Below are 13,622 nucleotides of genomic sequence, written 5' to 3' on the forward strand. Positions count from 1 at the left end.
AATGCAGCCTAGAACAGCATTTGCCTTTTCTGCAGCCACATCGCACTGTTGGCAGGGCCCATGAGGGCACTTGACTTGGGGAGAGAGTCCCAAGGGCTCGAGAGATGGAACAAGAGGATGAAGCCAACATTATATGTTCTCATATGCTGGAACAGTGCAATTCCCTCTTCCTGTGCTCCAAACTTCCCAGGGACCAGGCACGGAGTACGGCTACAGTGTCAGTTCCAAATTCCCTTTGACTCCACTAGGCCACACAGTCTGTGGAGCAAGTTCAACATGGGAATCCCAGCACTTTCCCACCAACCTGGACACCCCTGGGGCAGGAAATACTTGGAGGTGGGAAACTGAAGGCTGCAGAACAGGGTGGCCACTCAAAAAAGCACAAGTGTTGTGGCTTAACATTCTTATTTTGTGAACATAAGACCTTTTAAAGATCTTTCAGGCATTGATGTTGCCTGCCTCACTAGTTGTAAATTCAAAATGAAGTCTTTTTTTCCCCAGGCAACTATTTGTTACTCTCTGACTTGAATTCAAATAAGACACACTCGGTCTACACTCAAATCAACCTGCTAGGTTCCCTAGTCCAGGGCTAGGGAACCTGTGGCCCTCCAGATGTTGTTAAAGCACAACTTCCATCACCGCTTGCCACCAGCTGCGTTGGCTGGGACTGTTGGGAGTTGGCAGTCCAACAACATCTGGAGGGCCTCAGGTTCCCCAGACCTGACATAGTCAGATAAAATCCTTTGAAATTGTATCAATGCTGCTTTAGAAGGGAGAAGTTGGCTGCCTATCCAACAGAAAACAAGTTCATTTAGCAGGAAGAACAGATTCCACTCAACTTTATTTGCTCATTGTTGGTTGTTGTTATGTGCCTTCAAGTCGATTCCGACATATGGTGACCCTATGAATCAGCAACCTCTAATAGCATCTGTCATGAACCACCCTGTTCAGATCTTGTAAGTTCAGGTCTGTGGCTTCCTTTATGGAGTCAATCCATCTCTTGTTTGGCCTTCCCCTTTTTCTACTTCTTTCTGTTTTTCCCAGCATTATTGTCTTTGCTAGTGAATCATGTCTTCTCATTATGTGTCCAAAGTATGATAACCTCAGTTTCATCATTTTAGCTTCTAATGATAGTTCTGGTTTAATTTGTTCTAACAACCAATTATTTGTCTTTTTCGCAGTCCATGGTATGCGTAAAGCTCTCCTTCAACACCGCACTTCAAATGAGTTGATTTTTCTCTTATCCACTTTTTTCACTGTCCAATTTTCACATCCATTCATAGAGATCAGGAATACCATGGTTTGAATGATCCTGACTTTGGTGTTCAGTGACACATCTTTGCATCTGAGGACCTTTTCCAGTTCTCTCATAACTGCACTTCCCAGTCCTAGCCTTCTTCTGATTTCTTGACTATTGTCTCCATTTTGGTTAATGACTGTGCTGAGGTATTGATAATCCTTGACAAGTTCAATGTCCTTGTTGTCAACATATAAAGTTACATAAATCTTCTGTTGTCATTACTTTAGTCTTCTTGATGTTCAGCTGTAGTTCTGCTTTTGTGCTTTCCTCTTTAACTTTCATCAGCATTCGTTTCAAATAATTACTGGTTTCTGCTAGTAGTATGGTATTGTTTGCGTATCTTAAATTATTGATATTTCTCCCTCCAATTTTCACATCTCCTTCATCTTGGTCCAATCCCGCTTTCCGTATGATATGTTCTGTATATAGATTAAACATATAGGGTGATAAAATACACCCCAGTCTCACACCCTTTCCAATTGGGAACCAATCGGTTTCTCCATATTCTTACAGTAACCTCTTGTCCACAGTATAGGTTGCACATCAGAACATTGTTTATTTAACATTTAATTGTTTACAGTCAAATGAATAAACCGTTAAACAATTATGAGAGTTTCATTGCATGCTTCCTCCAAGAAGCTTGGGGGATGGGGGTTATCTTCACAAAAGCTCTGCAAGTTAGGTAAGTGACAGTGACCCTTCTGTTCCTGGTGAGACACCACAAGCAGCCATCCCTATGAGAGCAGTGCTCTTTTCTGAACCCTGGATGAATACTGTCCAAACTCTGTGATGTACCAGACTCTGATGATTGGTCCACAGACTTCTTGGAGGATCAGGACAGCCCTGCGGAGGTCACTCCACAGCCTAGAAGCCTAGAAGACGCCAACCACTACAGAGGAAGACCCCAGCCTTGTAACTATCCAGATGCACGGGGGGAGGACCTTAGCCAATGAATAACTATCTCAGGTTATAAAGATCTGTTAATTCAGGGGAAGCTAACATGATGCCCGCCAGGTATAACTGGACTCCAACTCTCATCAGCCCCCAGTCAAGATAGCCAATGATTAATGATGATGGGAGTTGTAGTTTAACAACATCTGGAGGGCACTACACTGGCTACCACTGTGCTAATTGCTTCCAAGGCACCGCTGAGACAACTTGTATATTCTGGCTCAGCAACAGGATTGCTAACCGTGGTCCTGAAATGCACACTTTGGTCCCTTTCTAAGGTGCTGCTTCTGCCTCACTTTCCAGTCTACCCAGACTCCTGGGACTACTGACCCCCCCCCTTTGCTTGGACCTCCTAAACCCAGTAGTAGGCAACCCCACAGATCATGTCAAGAGGGAGATGAAATGCAAAAAGTACTGGAAGAGTGATAATTAAGAGTGGATATTCACAAAATATTTGTTGATAACACCGACATACTTGCATTAGTAAGCCCATTAAAAATGTTGGGGTGCCTCCAAAACATCAGGGTGGGGGTGGAGTTGCGCTTCAGCTCCCAGTTCAGGAATCACAGCATTAGAAGCACAAAAGCCCCTCCTTCTAGACCCTCTCAGGAGACCAAGAGCTGAACGGTTTAAAGAGATGTCTCCCATTGTAACTACATAATTCAAAATAAAAAGACAAAGCTTCGACATGGTGCAATTAAAGGAGGAGGCATTGATTTCTGCACCAGCCCGGCTCATTAATTCCAGATGTTCCTACGAAACCAATTCCTGCACAGCCTCTCTCCACAATAGTAGGCAGACCAGGAGGATATTGAATTTTGACACTGCCACATGACTCGATTCTTCCTAAAGGCATGCAGGAGAGCTGCCTGCCTGGGAGGGTCAAAAGTGCCCTGGGGCACACCTCCAATATCGCTCCCTTGTGCCAACAGCAGTGCAAAAAAGAACCCCAGGAAATGAAAGAACTGAGATGCCTGGGTCTCACCAAACCCAAATCAGTTTTTGCCCAGAGCTCTGCTATGAACCAGTGACAAACCAGATGTCTCTGGGAGGCTCACAAGCAGGGCATGAAGGATACTGCCCTTTCCCCTGTAGCTTGTCGCCAGTAACTGATAGCCGCAGACAGACTGCCTCTGAATAGGGAGGCTCAATTTATGATTTTTTTAAAAAAAATTCTAAGCTAGAGGCTATCATTGCATCTTGTGGGAGTAAATTCTGCAAAAAATTATCTGCTGTGAGGCCAAGTATCTCTTTTGTTCACTGCTGAAGCCACTGTTTATTTATTTATTTATTTATTTATTGCACTTGTATACCACCCCATAGCCAAAGCTCTCTGGGCGGTTTACAGCAATCAAAAACATTAAAACAAATATACAATTTAAAACACATATTTTAAAAACAATTTAAAACACCATTTGAAAATTTAAAACAATTTAAAAACAATTTAAAACACATGCCAAAATGTCTGGGAGAAGAGGAAAGTCTTGACCTGGCGCTGAAAAGATAACAGTGTTGGCGCCAGGCGCACCTCGTCAGGTATAAAGATAAGTGATTGCCATATTGAACCATATGTATTGTCAACATTGACTACCTTTAAAATGCTTTAAAATAAATGGGGGTGTCACAGCATCTGATTGTCCTGATGCACAACCTATACTCTGGACAAGAGGCTACTGTAAGGACAGAATATGGAGAAACCAATTGGTTCCCAATCGGAAAGGGTGTGAGACAGAGGTGTATTTTATCACCCTATTTGTTTAATCTTTACACAGAACATATCATACGGAAAGTGGGATTGGACCAAGATGGAGGTGTGAAAATTGGAGGAATATCAATAATTTAAGATATACGGACGATACGACTTGCTGAAACCAGTCATGATTTGAAACGAATGCTGATGAAAGTTAAAGAGGAAAGCACAAAAGCAGGACTACAGCTGAACGTCAAGAAGACTAAAGTAATGATAACAGAAGATTTATGTAACTTTAAAGTTGACAATGAGGACATTGAACTTGTCAAGGATTATCGATACCTTGGCACAGTCATTAACCAAAATGGAGACAATAGTCAAGAAATCAGAAGAAGGCTAGGACCGGGGAGGGCAGCTATGAGAGAACTAGAAAAGGTCCTCAAATGCAAAGATGTATCGCTGAACACTAAAGTCAGGATCATTCAGATCATGATATCTCTATGTATGGATGTGAAAGTTGGTCAGTGAAAAAAGCGGATAAGAGAAAAATAAACTCATTTGAAATGTGGTGTTGGGGGACAGGTTTGCAGATATCATGGACCACGAAACGGACAAATAATTGGGTGTTAGAACAAAAACCAGAACTATCACTAGAAGCTAAAATGATGAAACTGAGGTTATCATACTTTGGACACATCATGAGAAGACGTAATTCACTAGCAAAGACAATAATGTTGGGAAAAACAGAAGGGAGTAGAAAAAGAGGAAGGCCAAACAAGCGATGGATTGATTCCATAAAGGAAGACACAGACCTGAACGTACAAGATCTGAACAGGGTGGTTCACAACAGAGGTCGCTGATTCATAGGGTCGCCATAAGTCGTAACCGACTTGAAGGCACATAACAACAACAATGACTAGCAGCAGCTCTGGAGAGGTTTCAGGCAGGGATCTTTCCCAGCCACACTTAAAGAAGCCAAAGACTGAAACTGGGACCTCTTGTATCCAAGCATGCTCTGCGGCTGAGCTACGGCTTTCCTCCTAAAATTAAAATAAGATTCTAGCCTTCATGGTTATGAACAAAGAGCTAATTTAAACAGGAATATAGGAAGAAGCCTTGTGCCAACTCAGACCACTAGTCCACGTAGCTCAGTATTGTCTACACTGATGGGCAGCGGCTTTCCAGGGTTTCAGACTTTCCCAGCCCCACCTGGAGATTCTGGGGATTGAACCTGGCACCTTCTGCGTGCAAAGCAGGTGTTCTGCCAGTGAACTATAGCCTTTCGCCGATACTGTATTACAAGAAAGTTAGGGGTGTGGGGAGAAGAGACAGAAGAGTCCCTTTCTTCATATAATTCCTAATTTTTTAAATCTCTATTGTGGCTCCTTGTCCTTGTGTAAACACAAATGGCCCAAGGTCTTGTAGTGTTGCCTTGGAGGAAACCCTCTGATCCAAGCCTAAAACTCCAGAGACTGGGGGTGGGGTGGGGTAAAGCTCAGGGGGGAACGGGGGCACTGCTCTCCTTCCTCATCTTCCTCCCTCTCCCTGAATACATTACTTAGTATTTGCTTAATATCTGGAAAATAACAGTAGCAGGCACAATTTGCATCAGTTTAAAGCGATGAATGCACTTAGATTTGAAAATCTAAGCTCCTCTTGGCCCAAAATCACCTCAGCACAACTTATTTTTTTCTCTTTTTCAAGCAGAGCACACACACACACGCTCCCAAACAACAACCGTAAGCATTCTTAGTTGAAGGGGGGAAATGACCCTTTCTGCATTCTGTTCCTTGCGCATTTCTGATGCTTGGTTAAAAACAGGACTGCAAAGTTCTATAAATCAATCAGTCTGATCAATCATTTAGGAACCTTTTAATAGACTAAAATAGGTGCCCCCAGTTAAATTAAGGGATAAACTCAATTTTTTTGTAAAAGAAAAATGTAGTAGGTGGAAACAGCAGTCGCCATCTTCGAAAACGCCTTCCCTGTTCCAGGGATAGCTAAGATAGTGTCCACCAGATGCTGATGGACTCCAACTCAGCCCCAGCCAGCACGGGCAATAGTTAGGGATGATGGGATTTGAGAGTCCAGGAACATCTGGAGGGCACCACCTTGGCTACCCCTGCACACAGGAGGAAATGCCTCTTCTGAGATGGCATCCTCTGCAAGACACACGTCATCTCTAAAAACAAAGAAAATATTCTCTTCAAAAAGACACTTTTTATTTCCTTGCAAATCCAGGCACACCATGATTAAATTGATTATACGACCATCACCTAAGCCCTGCCGGATCAGGCCAGCATCCTGTTCTTACAGTGGCCAACCAGATGCCCACTGGAAGCCTGCAAGCGAGACATGAATGCAACAGTGCGCTCCCCACTTTGAATACTAGTCATTCGGAAATGCAAAGCATACTGCGTCCGACAGCAGAGGCAGAACATGGCCATCGTGGCTGGTAAACATTGGTAGCCAAGTGTGTCTCATCTTCTTTTAAAGCCATTCAAGCTGGTGGCCACCACTGCCTCTTGTGGGAGGAAATGACACAGTTGAACCATATGCTTTGCGAAGACTTTTCTTTCGTTGGTCCTGAATCTTCCTCCAACACTGACCCCACTGAGTTCTAGTATTATGTGGGGGGGGGGGACTTCTGGTGACTCGAAGAAAATATTAAAAACCCAAGTAGTACAGCCACATCATCACTGTTTATTGTTTTTAGACAGAACTTTCCCAAAGTTTACACTCCTTTCAGTTGCAAAGCTTTCAATGAATGAAGCAAAATTGCTTTTTCCTCCTTCCTTCAACAGCTGAAAACCAATTCCTCCCATGAAGGGTTTCCTTTGTCTGGATACTGTGCATGAATGAATGCTGCCCCCACTCAGTTACTGGGCCAACAAATTTGAAGGGGGGGGGGAGAAAGTGAGCCACACTTAACAGTAAATAAAACATCTACCCTTTTGAACTGGCAGATCAGGTTGCCCCCACACACACCATGCACACTTTTTACAGGTATCATGATGAATTGAACAAATATCATTTCATGCGCCAAACATCACGTAGTTTTCAATAGTCATTACAAAATTCTCACAGCTTTAATGAATGCCAAATTGGGATCTCCACCCCCACTTGATAGGCTCTGATGTGAAGAACAATCACAGATTAGGAGGGAGGGAGGGAAAAATACCGTCTTCATTTTCAACAAAGGTTAATAAACAGCGACAGCATCAAGTCTGCTCCGATTAAGCAAGTTGAAAGACACTGTCGCCATACACAACGTGAAATCATTAACGGCCACATAAGAAAACAGAGTGGGGTGTTGCATCTTGGGCACTGACTCTTTCGTGCCTTGCCTCACTCTCAAAACTTTCATTGTATCCTTGATGAGGAAAACGAGCTACGGTCTGCCTTATCTTTCCAGCCTGCTGTGGGTGTGAATGTTTGGTTTTTTTAAAAAAAGAAGGTGGCATGGGTCTCGAACTAGGAACCCTGCGAGGGTGGCACTGCCATTGTCCTCAGTGCAGCACCAGGACTACTGGTCAGAGAGGGGAACTGTAGTTAGCTACAGCTAGGGCACTTGCAGAGCAGCCCAGGATCCTCTTGGCTGGGGGAGTCATGTGATACCCAAACGCCAATCTGGAACTACCATCCAGTATCTCAGATTTGCCATCTGATGGCAGTTTGGAAGGTCGCTGATCTAAGTGCCCAGCCCATGACTAAAACAGCATTTTTAGTTAGTAGTGGGTGTGCTGTGTTCAGCAACTAAAATTAAGCACAGTAATCCTTCCAGATTAATCCCCCCAGTAATCTCCCCAGGTTTCTAGGCACACCTAGAGGCCTATAAAAAGCCTAGCCCAAAATTGTTTCCAGCAGCAAGGAAAACCCCAAAAATCTTGATGAAAGAGGTGCAGAACTGGAACATACTGACACGATTGTGTTTCTCAGGGGCTGACGAAAGTTGGCAGGTAGGGACAGGCGAGAATTTCACTGAATTCGGATTTAGCACTGGATTTTTTTTTAATGCACTGCATATTCTCCATCTTTGCAGTGTGATCCTGTTTGCTCCGAACTTCAGCACTGGATTCCCCCCTCCCGAATATTCCGTTAGATATGTCCTTTTTATTGATTTTAGTCACAGGACAGCAGTACTGCCCCCCCTCTCTCTGCCACCCCCCTCCACTCAAATAATCCAAGCTCCAAGTGGAAAGGAACAAAGCCAAGCCTATAATAACCTATAATAGCAAAGGAGGAGGAAGACATGAAGCTGCTTCCCTTTCAAAATACCAGTCGTTTCTTTCACAATACCAATACTTACTTTCAAAATATTGATAACTTTCTTTCAAAGTATTTATATTAATACTGATATTTTTGAGAGGAAATAATATTGGAGTGGGCAGACAAAGAATTAACTTGAATCAATACTGCCTGTTAGGTTAATGGAATGCAGTACCAGCCAACAGATCCCATCCCAGTGGCAGGTGATGGCAGTGGCTGTAAAACAGGGATGGGGAACCTTTTTCAGACCAAGGGCCTCATTCCCTTCTGAGCAATTTTCTGGGGGCCACATGTCAGTGGTGGGTGGGGCCAGAACCTCAAGTAGGCGGAGCAACTAGTGTAAACATCACCGTTGTACAGTAGGCTAGTTCCTCCACACGCTCCTCTCTACCCTCTGGTATAAAGTAATAGCCACCTTTATTTTTGAAGTTCATACGAACTATACTTCCCAGAATTGTTTTGGGAAAGCGATGACTGTTCGTTGTTGTTGTTATATGCCTTCAAGTCGATTACAACTTATGGTGAACCTATGAATCTTTTTTGGATATATTCATAGGGTTTTCATGGTCAGAGGTATTCAGAAGTGGTTTATCATTGCCTTCCTCTAAACCTATGGCACCTGGTGTTCCCAAGCAGTCTCCCATTCAAGTACTAACCAGGCCTGATCCTGCTTAGCTTCCGAGATCAGACAAGATTGGGCGTGTTCAGGATAGCATGGCCATAGGCAGTGGAATATATGTATGGTGTCAATGTGGCCAAAGAGATAGTGAATCCTGAGGATAGCATCCCATCTACATCATCAAGCGGTTTGGTAGCAGCAGGAGATAAACGTGTACATACTGAATCCAATAATGCAATACCTCTGACAGTGAGAAAGGACAGTCAAAGGGTGACAGTGATAGAGAAACAGAAAGAAGTATCCAACCCTGGCCAGATTATTGTATGATCTTAGAAGGTTGTATAATCTTAGAAGTAAAAGAAATGTTCAAAAAAAAATTGCTCCTCCTGTACTTTGTACAGAGCGAGCCCTGTTATTTCAAAGTTTTCAAAAGAGTTAAAACACCAACAAACCGACAACACAGTGCTGTTGTAACATGGTAGATCCTCCAGGAAGAAAAAAACCCCACAGGCGTCAATCTTCCTCATGCACAGCATTCTCAGGCTACAAAAGGGTGTGTAGAGAGGATACAATGTGTGTGTGGGGGGGGAGAGAGACCAGTGAAGCCTTTGCATCTGGTGGCAAAGAGATTAAGGCTGATATCTGGTTCTCTCTCGCTTGCTGAGAGACCAGACAATGATTTATTAGATTTTATTTCCACGTCCCTTTAAACTATAATGCAGCGATAAAACATGGCGTTTACGGTGGTGGCACATCCATTTCATTGGAGTCACATTAGCCCCACTGCCCGTACCCTCTCTCCTCCTCCCCTCCCAGCCTTTTCCCAGCACGCAAAGGCCAGCCCCTAGTCACCTTCTGACTTTATAATGTGAAAACAAAAAAACCCACCCACTCGGTGTAAACATGATAAGGCCCCACACTTTGCGAGCGTGTTTCTTTACTCTTCAGCCCTTCACTCAGGATGGAGGACCACCATCGCCGGGGACAGAAACTGCCTGTCTATTCTGCTGTGACCCACAAACCAGCCAGGACCGCGCCTGGTGCCCCCACCAAAACAAGCTCCTTCACCCATTTATTGTCGGTACTCGGAGCCTGCCTTTTGACGAACAGCGCCGGGGAAGGCTGCAAAAATACCAGAATGAAAAAGAATACACAATTCATCTGAATCATAAAATTACAAACCATGAAAGTCAGCCAACAATCAAACAAAAATAACTAGAGACCCTCTCGGGTGTCAAGATGAGCAGAGGGGGGCCCTTTTGGTAGCAATGCCATCCGCAGAAGCTCAGGGAGAGGGCCTTCTCAGTGGCAGCCCCTAAGCTGCAGAACTCCCTCCCCACCGAGGTATATCTGTTTTTAAATTTGTATATTTGTTTTTAATGTTTTAATTGTTGTAAACTTCCCAGAGAGCTTTGGCTATGGGGCGGTATACAAATGTAATAAATAAATAAATAAACATCTGGAGACTTCACTGTATGTTTTTTTTGGGGAATGCAAAAGATGCACCTCTTCACCCTGGCCTTTGACACCTGAGATGCGTGTTTCCAGGACCCATCCTGATTCCTGTGACTGTAATGTGTTTTGTTGTTGTTTCATGACTTCAAGTTGATTATGACTTACGGTGACCCTATGAATCAGCGACCTCCAATAACATCTGTCATGAACCACCCTGTTCAGATCTTGGGAGTTCAAGTCTGTGGCTTCCTTTATGGAATCAATCCATCTCTTCTTTGGCCTTCCTCTTTTTCTACTCCCCTCTGTTTTTCCCACCATTAGTGTCTTTTCTAGTGAATCATGTCTTCTCATGATGTGTCCAAAGTATGATGACCTCAGTTTCATCATTGTAGCTTCTAGTGATAGTTCTGGTTTAATTTGTTCTAACACCCAATTATTTGTCTTTTTCACAGTCCATGGTATGCACAAAGCTCTCCTCCAACACCACATTTCAAAGGAGTTGATTTTTCTCTTATCCCCTTTTTTCACTGTCCAACTTTCACATCCATACACAGAGATGAATGATCCTGACTTTAGCGTTCAGTGATACATCTTTGCATCTGAGGACCTTTTCTAGTACTCTCATAGTTCCCCCCCAGTCCTAGCCACCTAATTTCTTGACAATTGCCTCCATTTTGGTTAATGACTATGCCAATGCACTGATAAACCTTGACAAGTTCAGTGTCCTCGTTGACTGCTTTTAATATTGAATCTTAAACTGTTGTAACCCGCCCTAAGACCTGCTGATGAAGGGTGGGTAATAAATACAACAACAACAACAACACCAATAATGAAAGGAAGGAGGAAGGGGCAGAAGCAGCACAGAGCAACAATACCGGAGGAGGGAGAACTTTCACTCATCCAAAGGTCTGCATTAAAGAGGCATGTCTCGACCAATCGCTGAAAAGCATACAATGATGGCCCAAGATGCACTTTAGAGGGCAGGACATTCCACAAACTGGGGGCCACCACAGAGAAGGCCCTCTCACACACCACTGCCACCCAAGCAGGTCAATATGCGAGGCGGTGCTCCTTCAGATATATGGGGCCCAAGTCACTTAGGGCTTTATAAGTCACTGTGAACATGTTAAATTGGGCTACGCAGGGAACTGGCAACCCATGCAGATACATGGAGTAATATGTGCCCAGCCACAGACACCCACCAGCAGCCTCCCTGCTGTGTTCTACACTAGCTGCAGCTTCCAAACAGTCTTCAAGGGCAGCCCCATGCACACCATATTGCAACAGTCCAATCTGGAAGTTACCAAAGCATGATCTCTATGGCCAAGCTAGAGTGTAACCCTTGATCCGCTCTCCTGTAGGAGGCTTCCTTGGCATACCTGCCTACAGTTCTCTCTTTTGGCCAAAGGTGGGGTGGCAATATCCCTCAAATCCCCAGTTCAAGACCCACTGAGGGCTCAAACAAAGAGGGTGAAACATGGGTCACAATCCACAAAAATGGAGCATTTGTTTCTATGGGGCTCGCAAAGAGTTGGCAACAGGTGAACACACGCACACACGCACACACACATATATATACACACATACTGTTGAGCTATGGCTCTTTAGCAATATGCAAAATTTAGCAAAACGCACATTTATTTCAGTTTAAATCAACCAATCCATTAAAAGGCAGATAACTCATCCACTAAAAACTCTTTAAACTGGTTGACAGTTGTAGCACCTTCAAATCGAGCATACAGAGAAGTTGGTCGCAGCTTACAAGTTTAAGCCAATAATAAGAAAAGATGGGAAAACAAAACAAAATTTTAACAGTTAAAAAAAAAGGTCTGTACTTTCTAAAGTCTCCAACTTTTGGCATATGGCTGAAACAAAGTTTCCTTCAAATAAGCGCAATTACTTCATTAACCTAATCTGTTCAGCTTGCCTTTGCGATGCCACCACAGCTGCTCCGACGGAATTCTCAAGTGATCCCAACACCCAAAATAGAAAGGGGGAAAAGTAATGTGACTTCTCTTTTCTTTTTAAACATTTAACATATTTGCCAGCAATTAAACTCTCCTCAAGACAACACCGCCACAGAAGAAGAGAATTTAAACACTATTGAAATATAACCCTTTGCAAGCCGGCACATCTTTAGCAAAGTTGGCCTGGAGTTCTCTTTCTTTTGTCTCCATCCCGCAATCCAACTTCTACCGCTCCCATCAGCTCCAGCCCACACGGCAGTTTGATCCATCAGCTGGGGGCTTGTAGCCCAAAATGTATGGAGGGCACCAGCTTGGGAAAGGCTGCCAAAATCCCTACCATAAGGCTTTAAAGGAAGGGCAAGAGACAGGGCTGTCAGCGTAGAGACAGCGCTCTGTCCACACATTTACCGCCAGGAGGACATTAAGGACATTTAAGATTTTTATCTTTATCTTTTAAGTTCTTTTATTCTCACTCCCTCATGTGTGTATGCACATATATACATGTATGCACATTTGTATGTGTGTGTATGCATGATGCATTTTATGTATTTTAATTGTATCTATGCATTTTAATTTACTGTAATGTTTGTGTTTTTATTGTGTATTTTATTATAAATGTGTGCAATTTTATTGCAGCCGCCCTGAGTGCCCTTTTGCAGGGTAGAAGGGCAGGATAGAAATATTTTAAATCAATAAATAATAAATAATAATTAACAAAATCATAGAACCGTAGAGTTGGAAGGGGCCTATAAGGCCATCAAGTCCAACCCTCTGCTCAATGCAGGAATCCAGCTTAAAACATCCCCGACAGGTGTTGCATTGTCCTTATTCCCTGTAATAGCAAACTTAGGTAGTTGAACAACTATTAGTTTGGAGGCGTTTCAGGGCCATTCAAAAATAAGCTAGCGGTTTCTATCTGCTCAAAGTTCTTCCTGTGCTTGCAGACGACGTATGTAATAAAGAAAATGAAAAAAAAGTTTATCTTTAAAAAACAAACAAACCCAGAACTATACACATGCAAGAATGGCAGTGGCAGGTAAGCTGAGAAAGAGCAATGGAGATCCTGTGGCCCTTCAGATGTTCCCATCATGCTTGAGCATTGGCTATCCCGGCTGGGTTCCTTGGGAACTGAAGTTCCGCATTATCTAGGAGGTCCACAGGCCCTCACTCCTAGTCTACAGGAACCAGAAATTGGACAAATTGTGTCCACGGTCAAGAGCACAGCTGAGATACAGAATATCAGGAGAGGAAAATAAGAGGGCAGGGAAAGAGGAGGGCTGGCCAGTGCCCCTGACAGGTTATAGTAAATATCCTGGAGTTGGATGGGGTGGGGTAAGCTTGAGGGGGATGCATGCCATGAAGTTAACCCCC

General features: G+C 43.6%; 1 protein-coding gene and 1 pseudogene across 1 annotated transcript in view; both read right to left on the bottom strand.

Annotated features, from left to right (window-relative positions):
• CUX2 (cut like homeobox 2) overlaps positions 1-13,622 on the bottom strand; it is a 274,563-nt gene that overhangs the window by 189,053 nt on the left and 71,888 nt on the right. The window lies entirely within an intron of this gene.
• On the bottom strand, positions 8,818-8,936 carry LOC133373592 (5S ribosomal RNA; annotated as a pseudogene).

This window comes from Rhineura floridana, chromosome 19 (genome assembly GCF_030035675.1).
Source record: "Rhineura floridana isolate rRhiFlo1 chromosome 19, rRhiFlo1.hap2, whole genome shotgun sequence".
NCBI classification, from domain to species: domain Eukaryota; kingdom Metazoa; phylum Chordata; class Lepidosauria; order Squamata; family Rhineuridae; genus Rhineura; species Rhineura floridana.